The sequence below is a fragment of the Hemitrygon akajei genome, chromosome 21 (assembly GCF_048418815.1).
Source record: "Hemitrygon akajei chromosome 21, sHemAka1.3, whole genome shotgun sequence".
In the NCBI taxonomy this organism is placed as follows: Eukaryota; Metazoa; Chordata; class Chondrichthyes; order Myliobatiformes; family Dasyatidae; genus Hemitrygon; species Hemitrygon akajei.
Window position 1 is genome coordinate 22,292,371 of NC_133144.1, and position 16,810 is coordinate 22,309,180.

The following is a 16,810-nucleotide window of genomic DNA, read 5'->3' on the forward strand; positions in this document are numbered from 1 at the left end:
CCTTTCTTATTGAATGCCTGGTGATCCTGTCCCCTGTCCTGTGCAGTGACTGTCACTTGCCCCTGCTGCGTGGAAAGAGGGTGGCACTGCTGTTAAGTGTCGGCCTGGGTTCCAGAAGCAGCGAGGAGCCTTGTCAGTGGATGTGTCACAGGCAGCGAGAACCACGGTAATAAACAGAATGAAATCAATGGCTGTAACCTGCTGATCTGATAAAGACTCCCATGCCCTTTCATTAAGAGCCACTTTTGTCATTTTTGTCCCTCCGCTCCTGGATAAATTACTGACCAATCATTTCATTATTGTGAAAACAGTCAAATTTTCTACGCTGCAGTTTTAACCAACTTCTTTTCATTTTGAAACAAAGTGGAGTGAGAGTATTGTACAGTTTTTGAGTTACACATAAATGAATAGTTACCTTAACTCCTGGCATTTGTACAGCTGGGGCCCAGCCACCAGAGTTCTTCACACTGAATGTGGCAGCAATCCAGATCAAAGCGATTTATTGTATCATTGGCCCCAAGGACATGAAGCAGGGCTATGCAGTCAATCGGGATCAGTCCCAATCCACTGAATGGAAGGTTTTCCATAGGTCCCAGTGTGGCCTGAGCCAGTCACTGTTCTGAGATTCACACAAGTAGTTCAGAAGTTTTCTTTTGGTCCTGTCTCTAATTTAACATCTAACTCTTCCTTCACCCAGTCACTTACCAGGTTGTTTGATGAGAAAATGGACCCAGAAACTCCTCCGGGTGCCAAGCTAACACTGGGGACGAGAGCTCAGCAACCAAATGGAAAATAATTTATTAAATCACCCATGTGGACTTCAGTGAGGAATTTCAGGCTACCCCTGGGATCTGGAGTCAGGAATTGCATGAGTGTGGCTACAAACTTTTGGGTGGTGAGGTGTGTGAATGCATACACCTGGTTCTTGTGGAATCCCTTCCAAAAGCTCCATTAGGAACCTGCACAGAAGCTGGAAAGGCTGTAGTAATTCCAAGTTTCAAGGTGCATTTATTATCAAAGAATGTTTAAATTATACAACCCTGAGATATGTTTGCTTACAGGCAGTTGCAAAACAAGGAACCCAAATTGAAAAAATAAGACCACCCTTTTCACGGTGCCCACAGAGAAAGAGAAAAAAGATCATATAAACAATAGAAGCCATCAACTTCAGCATTCCGAACCAAATTGAGTCCTGAAATCCAAATTCCTGGAGTAGGCCCAGCACCTTAGTATTCAGTTCATCACATTAGCGGGACAAATTGCCACAAAGTTCGCAGACACGAAGCACAGCAGCCGGGGCAGACTCACAGCCTTAGCTTTGTGGAAAGAGAAACTTGCAGACTATCTGGGCCGGCATTTAAATTGCCTGAGCCTCACACTAGGATCCGGGCCCGGCCGTTGGCAAATTGCTCTAGGCCTCGAACATGTCACTCCATTGATTTGTTTTGGACCTGGATTTCGGTGCTGAAGAACCCATTCTTGACCACTCCAATCTGGCCTGGCATTTAAGGTGATCCACCCTCGTACCTGGGTTAGCTAGACGGGCATCAGAACTCCTCCAAATCTTCTCCCCTCTGAATCATTCACTCTAACCAACACGGCTCCAACTCTAAGTGCATTGCTTTTGCAGCGCACCAGCAGGGCACATCTTGCAAATTCGCTTTCCCTTCACTCACTTTTTCATTGCTTGAGGTGATAGTTTACCACAATTTTCTTTAAAAAGCGTTAATAATGGTTTTATTGAATTCCTTTGCTTTTGAAATACCAGTAAGTACGTCTTTGGTTGCATCATCTTAAAGCGGATTTTTTTCACAATCCGTAAGTACATTTCATTGCTTGCACCTAGGCCAGCATGCAGATGCAGAGAACAATTTGGATGACGCATGGTATTTAAGAAGTTTAGTTACAAAACCAATGTGTCATTAGAATAAAGAAGTTTAATACAACTGTACAGGGCCAAGATCAGTCTGCATTTGAGTATCATGGGGGGATTAGTTACTTGTCGGTTGAAAAACGCTTCTACTATGTCGATCATCAATTGGCCTGTTTGAAGAATGCAGCAGCTCTTTCCCTTTGGTTGCCTTGTGTGCCATGGCACGGGTGTCTTGTTTCGGGCATCCCTGGGGTCATAAAATAGCACATGCTGGAGGCTTGGCCTCTTTTCTCTCATCCCCGAGGCCTGCTTCACACTGAGATGGCACCCAGTGCTGAAGAACCATTGGGAAAGGATGCTGCAGACAGGAGGGCACTCGCACATTCTTAGCAAAGTATTTGTCTGTTGAATGTTTAGTTTTGTAGTTTGTGTAATTTTTGGGGGGGCTTTGATGTTTGGTAGAATGTTTTACTATTTGTGAACAAATTATTAATATAATTATTCATGATCAGTGCCTTCCGTCTCACTTATCAAACCCGTGAACCAGCTTTCTCGCGACATTGAGTTACTGCTACCTTTCCATGAAAGAGATCGAGGAAGTACAGGGAATATGATGCCAGGCTGGCAGGTTTTATTTATGAGAGGCTGAGCAGACTGGGAGAGGATTCCTTACAGTTTAGAATGGGTGGTAACGTAGAGTTCTGAAAGTGCTTGGTATGAAGGCACAGACCAGACCGGGACTCCAGTGGGTCCCAGCACCCGGTGTTGGGCGGAATAGCGAATGGGTGAGTGGCAGGCTGCAGGGGTGGGGAGTTGTTAAGTTTTGATTCTGACCTCACAGGGCTCCTGTTGTGGCTTAACTGAAGGATTTAGATGAAGGAAGCTGTGAGCACAGGAGATACTGTGCTGAGAGTTGCAACTCTAGATGAAGTATAACAAATTAGTTCTTTTTAATCTTCACTCCCATGGTCTGGGTGTCACCTGTAAGACCAGCATTTATTGCTGGGTCCATTCTGTCTGTACTGCTCTCCTCGTGTATGAAGTAGGAAGTAAACAATTCAGCAGTAAGCTAAACACCACTTAATCGACAGGGGAGCCAGGATTTAGTGTCAAACCTATTGGTGCATTATCGGGCAGCACTCATATATATAATTGAACTGAAGTAAAACTGAGAGAGAACCAGAAAAAGTATCATAAGTACTTAATGCAGCAAAACTTATGATGATTAAGTGACACATTCATAAGAAATTAGGCATATATGAAGCTTGACTTGTATACAAAATAACCAAAAATTCTACACAACATGAGTAAACAGAGTTTTTAATGTTTGCGAGAAAATTAATATGTGGTGGTGGTTGTCTCTCGGGGTCCGAGGAAGACTAAATACTGTGGATATGCATGTGGCTTTGGAGGCCGAAGGCCAAAGCACACGTGCGGTTGCAGGTTGGGTGTGGAATGGCGGTTGTTGGAACAGGTGCATGCACAGCTTTGTGGCGTTGGTCTCATGCTGCTGCAAGGCGCTGATTTCAGTCATCCTCAAAGTCAGATGCAGCTTTTCGGTTCAGGGCGCGCCACGCAGCCCTGTTGGCTGTGGACTCCTCAAGTTGTTAAGGCTAGAGATCTGCCCATTTGCCGTACGACTACAGATTGTCTTTGAATCTCTTTTTGGGGCAGCCCTGATTGCGACTGCCATGCTCAAGCTCACCGTAGAGCAGCTGCCTGGGGATTCTTGTTTCACCCATGTGGATAACATGGCCAGTCCAGCATAGCTGGGCCGGAGGATCCTTGCCTCAATGCTTGTGTTGTTGTCTCTGTCAGGGTCTTCCTGGATGGTGATTTGGTCCTGCCATCGAATCCTCATGATTGACCACAGAGAGCGCATGTGAAACTGCTCCAGCTGTTTGATGTGCCTGCGGTACAAGGTCCAGATTTCGCAGCCGTACAGGAGAGAGGTGAGGACCACAGCCTTGTACACCTTGAGCTTGGTTGAAAGCTGAATGTCCTTGTGCTCCAGAACTTTGACATGGAGTTTCCCGAGTGCCTGGCTGGCTTTCTGGATCCTTGCTATGATCTCTTTGTCAAGGGATCCGTCACTGGAGATGGTGCTTCCTCGATACTTGAAGCTCTCCACATTCTTCAGGACAATGCCATCGATGGTGATGCATGGCTCAGGAGGGTGACTGTTTGGTGCAGCTTGTAGAAGAACTTCTGTCTTACCGAGGCTGATTGTCAGGTCGAACAGCTTTGAGGCTGCGGAGAAATTGTTGACAATTATCTGCAGGTGGTTCTCCTGGTGGGCCATGAGGGCACAGTCATCAGCAAACAGGGCTTCAGTGATGAGCCTCCTCATCATTTTGGTCTTTGCAGCAAGGTGTCTCAGGTCAAACATTGATCCGTCTAGGTGATATCATATGTAAATACCCAGGTCTAGGTCCTTAACAGCATGCTTCAGCATTTGGGTGAAGAAGAGGTTGAATAGCACTGGTGCTAGAATGCACCCTTGCTTCACGCCATTTGAGATGTAGAAAGTCTCAGATGGGGAACCACCTGAGAACACTTCTCCTGTCATGCCATCGTGGAGCCAGTGGATGAGTGGAGTGAATCTCTGCGGGCAGCCAAGCTTTCTAAGGATGATCCACTGTTGACCGTGTCAAACACCTTTGTCTGATCAATGAAGACAGAGTATAATGTCATGTTCTGTTCCAGGCACTTCTCCTGTATCTGTCTCACTGCGAAGATCATGTTGACAATGCTGCATTCGGGACAAAAGCTGCATCGCGACTGGGGATGGTTCTCTTCAGACACTGTTGGAATCAGTCTGTTGAGGATGATGCGGGTGAGGATTTTTCCAGCAATAGAAAGTAGTGAGATGCCTCTAGTTCCCACAGTCAGTCCTTGAACCTTTATTTTTGTAGAGGGCAATTATCGTTGCGTCTCTGAGGTCAGGGGGCATCTCTTCTTCCCAAATGCTAGTCAGGGTGCTGTGGAAAGCCTCAAGTGATTCCTTGCTGAGTGCTTTGTACTGTTCAGCAGGTATTCCAGCCTTGCCACTGCTCATCTGCGTGATAGCCTTCTTGACTTCATCTATCGAGGAAGCATCATCTAGTTCCACGTGAATAGGCTGTTGGGGGATTTGGTCCAGAGCAAACTGGTCGACTGATGAAGGGCAGTTCAGGAGCTGGCTGAGGTGCTCTTTCCATCTGTGTTGGATGCTGTCTTTGTCCTTTAGCAGCGTGGTTCCATCAGCTGACAACAGTGGAGATGAGCCAGATCTTGAGGGGCCGAAGATCATCTTGATGGAGTTGAAGAGCAGCTTTGAGTTGTTGATGTCGGCGAAGAGTTGTACCTCTTCAGCTTTCCTATCCCATCACAGATTGTGAATCTTGCGACTTTCCCGTTGGGCATGGGCCTGAAGGGACTTGAACCGCTCTTCTACGGGAATGGAGCTTGGGTTGTTTTGCCATTACATGAATGCTTTGTTCTTCCTGGCCAGGAGATCTGTGATGGCAACATCATTCTCATCGAACCAATCCTGGTGATTCTGGTCCTTGGAGCCAAAGACTGATTTTGCTGTCTCTGTCACCATCTTTTTAAACTGATTCCACTTCTGGGTTGGCCCACTAGTTACTGGCCCATTGCCAGACAACTTCTCATCAACGGCGGTCTGGAACTTGCGTAGATACAGCGGCTCTTGGAGTCTGGCGGTGTTTAAAGCTGTTCTGATGAACTTAGGGCACTAGGGATGGTGGTGAGCAATACGTAGCTTCAGTGTGGTGCGAACAAGCCTGTGGTCAGTCCAGCACTCTGCTCCTTGCTTGGCTATGGTGATGTTTACATCCCGGATGTCTTGGTGACATACTATAATGTAGTCGATCTTGTACCAATGTTTGGATCTTGGGTGCATCCATGTTGTCTTGTACTTGTTTGCCATCCTGAACACTGCGTTTGTGATGAGGAAGTCATATTCTGCACATTTACTAAGGAGCAAGAGGCTGTTGCTGTTCATATTGCCAATGCCATGTTTGCCTAGAACCCCTTCCCAGTGACTGTGATCGCAACCTACTTGGGCATTGAAGTCACCAAGCAGGATTAGTTTGTCGTTGGTAGGGACTGAGCACAGAACAGAGCTAAGGTCGGTGTAGAACTGTTCACTGGTCTTGTATTTGCTGCTCATGGTGGGGCATAAACGCTGATGGCTGTTGCATGACGTTTGTGGCTGAGGGGCAGACATAGCCATATAGGCCTTCCGTTGATTCCCACGGGCAGGTCAGAGAGTTGTTTCAGGAAGCTGGACTTGACTGCAAATCTAACTCCGTGAATCCTCTCTTCATCTTGCACTTTTCCTTTCCAAAAGAAAGTGTAGCCGTTGGTGGTTTCAGTCAGGGATCCTTCCTCCACAAGCCTGGTTTCACTTAGGACTGCGATGTCAATGTTGTAGCATGGAAGTTCCTTGGCAACAAGGGCTGTTCTTCTTTGGGGTCTTGCTGCGTTCTCTCTGTCCATGAGTGTGTGGATATTCCATGATCCTAACAGAAGTTTCTTTCTTCTCCTTTGAGTGTATCCACATTGGAGGATGAACTGCCAGCCACAGCAAGCTGGCCAGTTATCTGTCTGTAGGGCAGGCAACGTTTAGGCCACCTTTTCTAGGCCCCTCCCTATCAAAGGGTGAGCAGTGCTGTCCTGAAAAGGACTGCTCAGTAGCCATTGGTGCTGCCGGACTCCTCTGCTGTCCTGGTTACAGAGAAGTACGACCACTTGTCCAAAGGCACCTATGTGCAGGTCTGTGAGTACAACTCCCAGTGGTCACCTCCACCTGTTGCTTCACCACGCCCCCATTGCTGTAGGACTTGTAGAAGACTGGTAGGAATTTGAAGTTGGGAGATGAATGTTGCACAACGTGACCAGTGTGTGAAAGATATTAAAGCCTTGCACAGAGACAATCCCACTCTCTTGGCCTCAGAAGTCAGGATCCAGTGGCATGAAGAATCATTACGTCTGGCAACTTCCTCGGCTGCATTGGATGGCCCCATCTTCTTAAGTGCTCTGCAGCGCCCTACACACTCATCAATTTGCTGCTGCAATGCCTTCTCAGCCATTGAACCCCCGGGGTTTCCTCCACCTGAAGCAGTCTCACCATGCTGGGATGAGCAAATTCCTATCTCACCAAAGGTTTCAGACCCGTTGACTACCCTCACCAGATTTAGCCGGCCTGTCGAAGCCATTGCCCGGGGTGTGGCCGCTGTGGCATGTAAACAGCTATGAGAGGCCACAGGTGAGAGCTGGGCATTGGTGGGGACCAATAGATGATGAGCCACTCCAAAGAGTGCGACAAGCCCCTCATCTAGAGGTGCTTCCCCTCCCATGCACATAAGCATGTAAGCGTTCCTTAAATTATCAAGGCCAGTTAAACACTACATTGATAATCAGGAATAAACTTTTCCACAATATTAAGTAAAATATTGCTCAGATATTGTGCTCCTTTATGAACTAAAACAACACTTACAGATGATGATTTTGATTGAACAAATTAAAGAAAGGCCACAAAGAATTTTGTATATGTGCTTCAGTCCAACTGAAAATAAAACCGATACTGAAGACAAAATGATTGTCCTGATGTGGTTCAATTGAACTTCAAAATTAAAGTCATCATGGCGAAATTTCAAAATAAGAGACTGAGCACTCCTGCTTGGCATCTATAAAAATGCCACAAGTATTTAATGGAACAGGTTACAAAGTTCAAAGCTGTGCCGAGCATGTCCTTACCTTAGAAATTACCAAGGGTTACCCATAGCCCTCAGTCCTGCTTTTTCAGAAAGAACAATCTCAGACGCAGGCCTGAAAAATTTCTTGCTTGACCCTTGCTTTATCACTTTGAACTCTACTTTGCAAACTCCACCATCTTCAGTTGAAAAGGTGTGTGTTATTAATGCCATTGACCAGTCATTTTGGGTTACTCTGCTGCCTTTCAGAAGCACGACATTACTGTCTTCAATGTTAGAGCATGACTTGCTATTTGTGACGAACTTGCAGTGTCTGCAGATGTTTTTGTTCCCATCACCCCCAGAATTGGTTAGCTAAATTCTGCACTTGAAGCCATTGCTGTTTATAGAGGTCATTTTCTGTAAAGCTTCCAGTTGGGGCTGGAGCAATATGTTGCTGTGTGAGAAGTATCATAGAAGTAAGAATTTAAGGTGAGTCTGCATCTGCAGAGACTGGAACCAATGGCCTCAAGTTGATAATTGCCATTTCTTCTGGCATGAGAGTACATCAAACTTCTTGACTCAAACTGGAAGACCTTGTGCCTGTAGGCCTAGAGTCCAAGATTCTCCTCGACACTCCAATTGTACTCCCTTGTGCTGCCTGTTTGTGTGGTGTGTGGCGGATTAAATTCCCAAGTGCAGCCTTGGTTGGTGGTGTACCTCTGCACCTTAGAGGCCTTTGATGCCTTCTGCAACTCAGGTTCATGGCAAGCACCATCAAAATTCATACCACAGTCAGAGTATTGTCCTTTAGAGGGATCCCAGATGGCAAAGAACATCCCAGTCCATTAGTGCAGCTAGATGTATCCATGGACTCAATCATTTCTACATGAGCAGCTTGAGTACTCGGGCAAGCAAAGAGCACTGCCCATCCCTTGCTGTGAGCTTGACCTCGTCGCGTACGTCTACTAACCACAGTCCGAGGACCGAAGACATACAGACCAGTGGATGTGAAGGGTGCAGAGGTGCTTAGTCACTCCTCTAGCAAGTCTGGCATCATTTGCCTTTTCACTTACCCCACAACTTACGACAAGTGGCACAGTCATGCAAAATGTTACTTGTGCGTCTCCTGTGCAACACACTCAAGATGCTGGAGGAACTCAGCTGGTCAGGCAGTATCTATAGAAATGAATGAATGGTCGATGTTTCAAGCCAAGACGCTTCTTTGGGTTGGGAAATGAAGGGGGCCAATGCCAGAATAAAAAGGTGGGGTGAGGGGAAGGAGACTAGGTGAAGCCAGGTTGGTGGGAAAGGTAAAGGGTTGGGGAGGCAGGAATCTGACAGGATGCTTGCCACCAGTCAAATACCAGCAGCTGTATTGTCTCCTTCTGTGAGTGTGTATCCTTGTTGCCCCAATTGTTCATCATAATGTCATAGGAATAACATGGAGGTGTGATGCTTGCAAAGCAAAATAATGGGGTTCCCTTCCAAGCTGCTCAAATCTCCATGTTTTAATCTTCCTGTAACTCTGAGCAGGCCGCCTTTGCCTATGATTGGATTCAATTTAGTGAGTGGGTTGTTCTTGTTGAGATTTCTAATTCATCAGAGAAGGTGGTTGAATGCACAAATCGGATTGTTATGTTCATTGCCTTGGAAAGTACTCTAGTGGTGTGGGGTCTCAAACTAATCTCATGCCAACTTCTGCACTTGATAGGAAGCTAAGTGGTAGGCTTTAAAGAGTGAACAATGTGAACGAGAGTTGCAAGTACTCTTTGCAAGGAGTTCCAGAAAGAGAATTTTTCAAACCTCCCTGAGGTCAGCAGCCTATTTGTTGTGCCAGTGGCCTAGCTTGTCACTTGTGGTTGGATGTCTCTATCAGCATCAGGATCAATTAGCTGATATAGATTTGGTTGTGTGCAGCAAGTGGACTGTGGTTTGTACAGGAACAGCAGCCATGTGAACCAGTTGATGTCACCCGGTTCGGATATGACCCAAGTGTCGAGTGAGAGACACTGAAGCGGGTCGATAGTTCACAGAATTTAATGTGAAAAGAGTTAAAGGGGAAAGACAATAAATGCAAGGCTAAACAAGGCCATTAACTAAAACTCTTAAATGGAAAACGAAGCCTACACTTCACAAAGGAATAACTAAATATAAAATGAATATCGCTAGTCTTCAGGGTCAGTTGATCCGAGAGTCCAATCTCTCAGGCAAGGCCAAATGCAAACAGGAAGTGAAGCATTACTGTGCTGCTTTCAAGTTTAGACAAACGCTACAATGGAATGAATGGAGTTAAATACTTCCACAATGAAATAATAATTAGCTGACACATGCTTATTCACGAGTGCAATTGCCGTATCTACAGTGCTGCTGAATCCACAGTTGTGACAGTTGATTGGTGTTGGTGAACTGTGAGGCTTGGACAGGCCATCACACAGGAAGTGTGATCTGTGGGATTATGCTTTGTGGGTCCATACTCCACTGATCTGGCCGTGTGAACACTCAACTTCATTGGACCCTGTTATGGTTGATATTCAAGTCTGGTGCAATGAGCAGCATGTTATTCAGATTGAACCACCTTGTTGCACACTGAAGTTGAAAACTATCTTTTGAAGATTGTGAGCCCAAAGCAGTCTTCATCTGTTCTGCTGATACTGATGCTTTGGGAGAGACCATGCTGAGGCTGTGAACTTGAGTTTACCTTTTTTTTTAGGGTTAACATGACTGGTGCAAGAGCTAAACAGTGAATGTTGTTGCATTCATCCCACTTTAATGTGGCGTTGCAGTTACGTGATGATGAAGAACAGCATTTGAAGCAAATCCCTTGCTTTTACAGATAAGTTTTTCATTTCTAAATGGTTTTTGGCCTAGAGCCATGGAACTTCTGAAACTGGTGAGGTTCATTATGCGTTGGGCAATGTTTTGCTGGGTCATCTTTAAGTACAGTTTCATTCTGAGCTGTAGGTTGGGAGACAGACGTCTTGTGGACTGACACTGGAGTCCTAATGTTTGTGTGCTTTAGAGGAGGTTTCTTGCTCTGAGATGAGCTATGGTTGGGAAGAGCAAAGCTGGAACATTTTTTCATTTTAGCTTGACGGCAGATAAAATAAATGAAAAACGAAAAGGCGGGACATGTGACTCAATACTCTTCTTTATACTTTGAACCTTGACCAACCCATTCCTCTTGCAAAGTATGTGACAGCTTTTCAGTGATAGAACTAATGCCATGACAATGTCTAAGCAAGCTAAGCCAGGCAGATACCAATTTTGCTTTGCTGCAAGAAGCTCCATTAACAGATCCCAAAATTCTCCTAACTTATAGTTATCTTTATTTGCAATCTTTGGAAAGCTGCCCAGTTTCTTGAAAAGTGCACTTTCTATTACCTCCAGAGCACTGTAACATTCGACAGGCCAGTCCCAGATCATTCTTAAAACAGCAGCTGGGTGGATTATATGAACTGCTCTAAAGATCATGAGACCATAAGACACAAGAGCAGAACTGTACCACTTGGCCCATCGAATCTGCCCTGCTATTCCATCATGGCTGATTTATTATCCCTCTCAACCCCATTTTCCTGCCTTCTACACATAACCTTTGCCACACTGACTAACCAAGAAACTATCAACCTTTGCTTTAAATATACTCAATGGGTTGGCCTCAACAGCCATCCGGAGCAATGAATTCCACAGATTCACCACTCTCTGTCTAAAGAAATTCCTTCTCATTTCCGTTCTAAACAGATGTCCCTCTATTCTGAGACTGTGTCCTCTGGTCTTAGACTCACCCACGATAGGAAGCATCTTTTCACATCCACTCTGTCTTAGCCTTTCAATATTCAATAGGTTTCAATGAGATCCCCCTCTTTCTTCTAAACTCCAGTGAGTACAGGCCCAGAGCCATCAAACAGTCCTCATATAGTAACCCTTTCATTCCTGGAATAATTCTCATGAAGTCTCCAATGTCAGCACATCTTTTCTTAGATACATGGCCCAAAATTGCTCACAATACTCTGTTTGGTCTGAAAACTGTTCCATAAAGCTTGCTCTTATATTCTAGTCAGTTTGAAATGAATGCTAACATTGCATTTGCCTTCCTTACCACTGGCTCAACGTGCAAGTTAACCTTTAGGGAATCTTGCATGAAGATCATAAATCCCTTTGCACCTCAGATTTTTGAATTTTCTCTCTGTTTAAAAACTAGTCTATGCCTTTATTCTTTCTACCAAAGTAACTGCTGTCATGACCCCAGCCCCCTCCTTTGTGAGAATCGCAAGAGAGAGAGAGAGAGAGAGAGCCTTACGGTTTGGAATGTGGGCTGGCCGCTCAGCCAGACAAAAGCCTTGGACATAGCCATTGTCTTGGGAGACACCTTTGTGGAATAAGGGACTGGACTACGTGCAAACCCTCAGGGCAATGTGAGATGGGTGATGGGGGAAAGATTGCCTCACCCCCACCCTGATTGACATCTACAACCCTGCCAGTCCAGATAAAAGGTGGGCTGCCGAGGCGGGGCCTCAGACGCACCAAGGAGACACACGAAGAAGACACGATAGTGCTTCCCGTCGGAGCGGGAAGCCATTCTGAAGGAAGCCACGTGCGTTAGATTCTGGCGGTTCCCGAAACGGGGAAGCCTGCAGACTTTGAGTGACTCTTATATTCCATTGGACTCAGTATCCCCTAGACAACGATAGAGCTTATTTTTGATTGATTATTACTATACCTGTGCTTTAGATTGAGTTTTGAGGATGTATATGATCTGAATGTTTTGTATTAACCATACGTTTGTGCCCCTTTATAAATAAAACGTTTGAAAATAGAATTATCAGGCTTCAGCGGACCTCTCTATCTTTGCTGGTAAGTCACCCGGTTACTGGGAACGTAACACTGCCCATACATTTCCCCACAATATATTCCATCTGCCACTTCTTTGCCCATTGTTCCAATCTGTCCAAGTCCATCTGCAGCCTCCCTACTTCCTCAACACCACCTGGCCCTTCACCTATCCTTGTATTATCTACAAACTTGGCCAAAAAGCCATCAATTCTGTCATCCAAATCGTTCACATATAATGTAAAGAGGAGCGGCTCCAATACCGATCCCTACAGAACACCATTTGCCACTGGGAGCCAACCAGAATAGGCACCATTTATTCTGAAACTTTGCCTGCTGCCAGTCAGCCAATTTTCTATCCATGCTAGTATCTTTCCTATAATACCATGGGCTCTTATCTTGTCAAGCAGCTTCATGTGTGGCACCTTGTCAAAGGCCTTACAATAATCCAAGTAAGCAACATCCACTGACTCCCCTTTGTTTATCCTGCCTGTTATTTTCTTAAAGAATTACAACAGATTTGTCAGGGAAGATTTACCCTTAAAGAAACAATACCAACTTTGGCCTGATTTATAATATACTGACAAGCATGTCGGAACCTCACCCTTAATAATGAACTTCAACATCTTCCCAACCACTGAAGCCAGGCTAACTGGCCTACAATTTATCTTCTTCTGCCTCCCTCTCTTCTTAAATTGGAGTGAAACTTGTCCTCCAGAACCATTCCAGAATTTAGTGATTCTTGAAAGATCATTACTAATGCCTCTCCAATCTCTCCAGCTACCTCTTTCAGAACCCTGGGGTGGAGTCCATCTGATCCAGGTGACTTATTTCCCTTAAGACCTTTCAGCTTCCCAAGCACCTTCTCCTTGATAATACCATCCACACACACTACTGCCCCCTGACACTCTTGAATTCCTGGGATTCTGCTAGTATCTTCCACAGTGAAGGCTGACGCAAAGTACGCATTAAGTCCTTCCACCTTTTCTTTGTCCGCTATTACTACCTTTCCAGTGATCCTATATCTATTCTCACCTCTTTTACTATTTATATACTGTATCTTAAAATCCTTTTGGGATCCTCTTTGATGTTTTTTGCCTAGCTTACCTTCATATTTCATTTTTTTTCTCCTTGTAGTTTTTGTTTGTTGCTTTCTGTTGGTTTTTAAAAACTTATCAATTCTCTAACTTTCCACTAATTTTTACTGTATTATATGATCTCTTTTTACTTTTATGCTGTCTTTGACTTCCCTTGTCACCCTCAATTGCCTCATCCTCCCTTTAGAATACATTTTCATCTTTGGGATATATCTATCCTGCACCTTCCAAATTGTCTCCAGAACTCCAGCCATTGGTGTTTTGCCATCATCCCTGCTAGTGTACCCTTCCAATCAACTTTAGCCAGCTCCTCTCTTGTCCCTCTGTAATTCCCTTCACTCCAGCGTAATACAGATACATCTGACTTTATCTTCTCCCTTTTAAGCTGCAGGGTGAATTCTATCATATTATAATCACTGTCTGCTCAGGCTTCCCTTACCTTGAGCTCCCTAATCAAATCAGGTTCATTACACAACACTCAATCCAGAATTGCCTTTCCCCTAGGAAGCTCAACCACAAGCTGCTCTACAAAGCCATCTTGTAAGAATTCTACCAATTCCCTCTCTTGGGATCCTGCACCAACCTGATTTTTCCAATCTACCTACATATTGAAATCCCCCATGAACATCACATTGCCCTTTTTACACACTTATTTTATTTCCCGTTGAAATTTCTATCCCACATCCTGGCTACCGTTTGGAGATCAATACTCCCCAATGCCATTCGGCTTTACAATTCAACCGCCAGGAGTAAGATATGTTAAAGTGCCGGGGTTAGGACTCAATGTATTTAAGTAAACTACTTAAGAACTTTTTAAAAGCTATTTATTAATGCTTTTTGAGAGGGTGATTTTAGATGCATATCATATTTTTACTGAGTTAAGTATTGTATGTAATTAGTTTTGCTACAATAAGTGTATGGGACATTGGAAAAAATGTTGAATTTCCCCATGGGGATGAATAAAGTATCTATCTATCTATCTATATAACTCCCATCAGGGTCTTTTTACAATTGCAGTTCCTTAACTAACCACAAGAATTCAATGGCTTCTGATCCTATTTCACTTCTTTCTAATGATTTGATTTGATTTTGTTCCAACAGAGTCACCCACCCCCTCTGCCTACCTACCTGTCCTTATGCTACAAGATGTATTCTTGGATGTTAAGCTCCTAACTACAATCTTCTTTCAGCCATATCGCAATGATGTCATAACTTCCAATCTCTAGTAACTGATCTACAAGAGCATCTTCCTTATTCCATATACTCCGTGTATTCAAATATAACACCTTTAATCCTGTATTAATCACCCCTTTCAATTTTTTCCCCTTCAGTTCATCCCACTGACTGCAATTTTGCCCTATCACCAGCCTATCAATCCTCAAGTCTCACTACACACTACTCACTACTGCCCCATCGCTCCAGTTCCCATCCTCCTTCCAACTTAGTTCAAACCCTCCTCAACAGCTCCAGCAAACCTGCCCACAATGGTACTGGTCCCCTTTGGATTCAAGTGTAAGCTATCCTTTTTGCACAGGTCACAACTTCCCCAGAGGTGATACATAAATCTGAAACCCTGTGTCTGCACCACTTCTTCAGCCACTCATTCACCTGTCATCCTATTCCTGCCCTGACTAGCACATAGAACTGGGAGTAATCCAGAGACTACTACCTTGGAGGTCCTCCTCTTCAGCCTCTTCCCTAACTCCCTGTACTCACTGTGCAGGACCTCTTCCCCCTTTCGACCTATGTCATTGGTGCAAATGTGCACCATGACCTCTGGCTGTTCACCCTCCCTCTTGAGAATCATCTGTAACTGCTCTGAGACATCCTGGACTATAGCATCTGGGAGGCAACATACCATCTTAGCTTCTCGTTCACCACCATAGAATCTCCTGTTTGTCCTCTTAACTATTGAGTCTTCTATCACAATCCCTCTGCCTGACTTTACCCTTCTCTGCTGAGTTCCAGAGCCTGCCACAGTGCCATTGACCTGTCTGCATTAGGTGACTTTTCTCTTTCTTGTCAGACTCAAAGATGATAAACTTCAACTCTTGCTTTCGATATATCACTTGGATATTTCTTCCCCTTCGTTCCTTCGACCACGTCTCCCTCCCCAGTCTCACCAGCACTGTGTTTTCACCATCCCTCTAATCTTTTGCTCGTTGACCTTGAGTGATCAGATCTCAACAGAAGCCTCAAATTAACCCCCTATGTCCCATGTAATGAATTCTGAGCTTGACATGACGCCCTGACCTCTTCTTCCTCCAGCTCTGTGCTCATTTCTTCGGCCATGAGCCTTCACCTCAAACTCTGGAGCATTTGCTCCATCTTCAATATTCCTGATCCACTGCAAGCATCCCTTTGGCCAATGGTCTTCTCTCTATCTATTCATTGCTAACTGTAGATGTGACATTGACCACCGTTACTATTCCACTTCTCTGTTGTACTCTAACTCATCCCCTTCTGTGCTTGCAGCACTCCCTTCACTCAGAACCAACCTCCACATCTTCTTCAGTGGGTCAGTAGTGCTGTGGGTCTGAGACATACAATTCCATTACTTCTGCTGCTGATTTCCTCCCTGCATGCCCCCCCCCCACCTTTCACACGGTCAATCTTTGCCTCTGGATCTCTTTGTCTCCATCTCAGGAGGTAGACTGGCTAAATATATCTATGGGGAAGCCTACAGACTTACAGCTATCTTGACTACACTTTGTCCCACCCAGCGTCCTGTAAGGAATACTGGGAGCACTAGGACAAGCACTTCAGCCCACAATGCCTACACAAACCATAATACCAAGTCAAACTAATATTCTATTATGTACACTCAGTTCTTCTGTCTCTATCATTTTCACTCTGATGATGACAGTTTTCATACTGGTGCCTCTGAAATGTCTTCCTGATCAGTGCTTCTCCTACTGTTAGCATTAACAGCCCTTGACCATATGTCACCAATTTCCTATACACACGAATTCTCACCTTCCACTCTACCAGCCTCTGTGTTTAACAGATCATTTTCTGCAATTTCCATCACCTCACCTCCCTATTCAGTATTTTTCAGTGGCTATTCCCTTCTCACCTTCCTAGTGAATGTTCTCTTCCCACAAGCCTTGTCCGTTATGGCACTTTCCCTCAAAACTTCAGATGATATAGCTCTTGTGTTTTCACCTCTTCCCACCATCCAGGCACTCAATTATCTTTCCAGGTGAAGCAGGGATTCATAGAACATAGAGTGGTACAGCACAGTACAGGCTGACTGACCCACAATGTTTTTCCAACCGCTTCAGCTACTTCAAGATCGATCTAACTCTTCC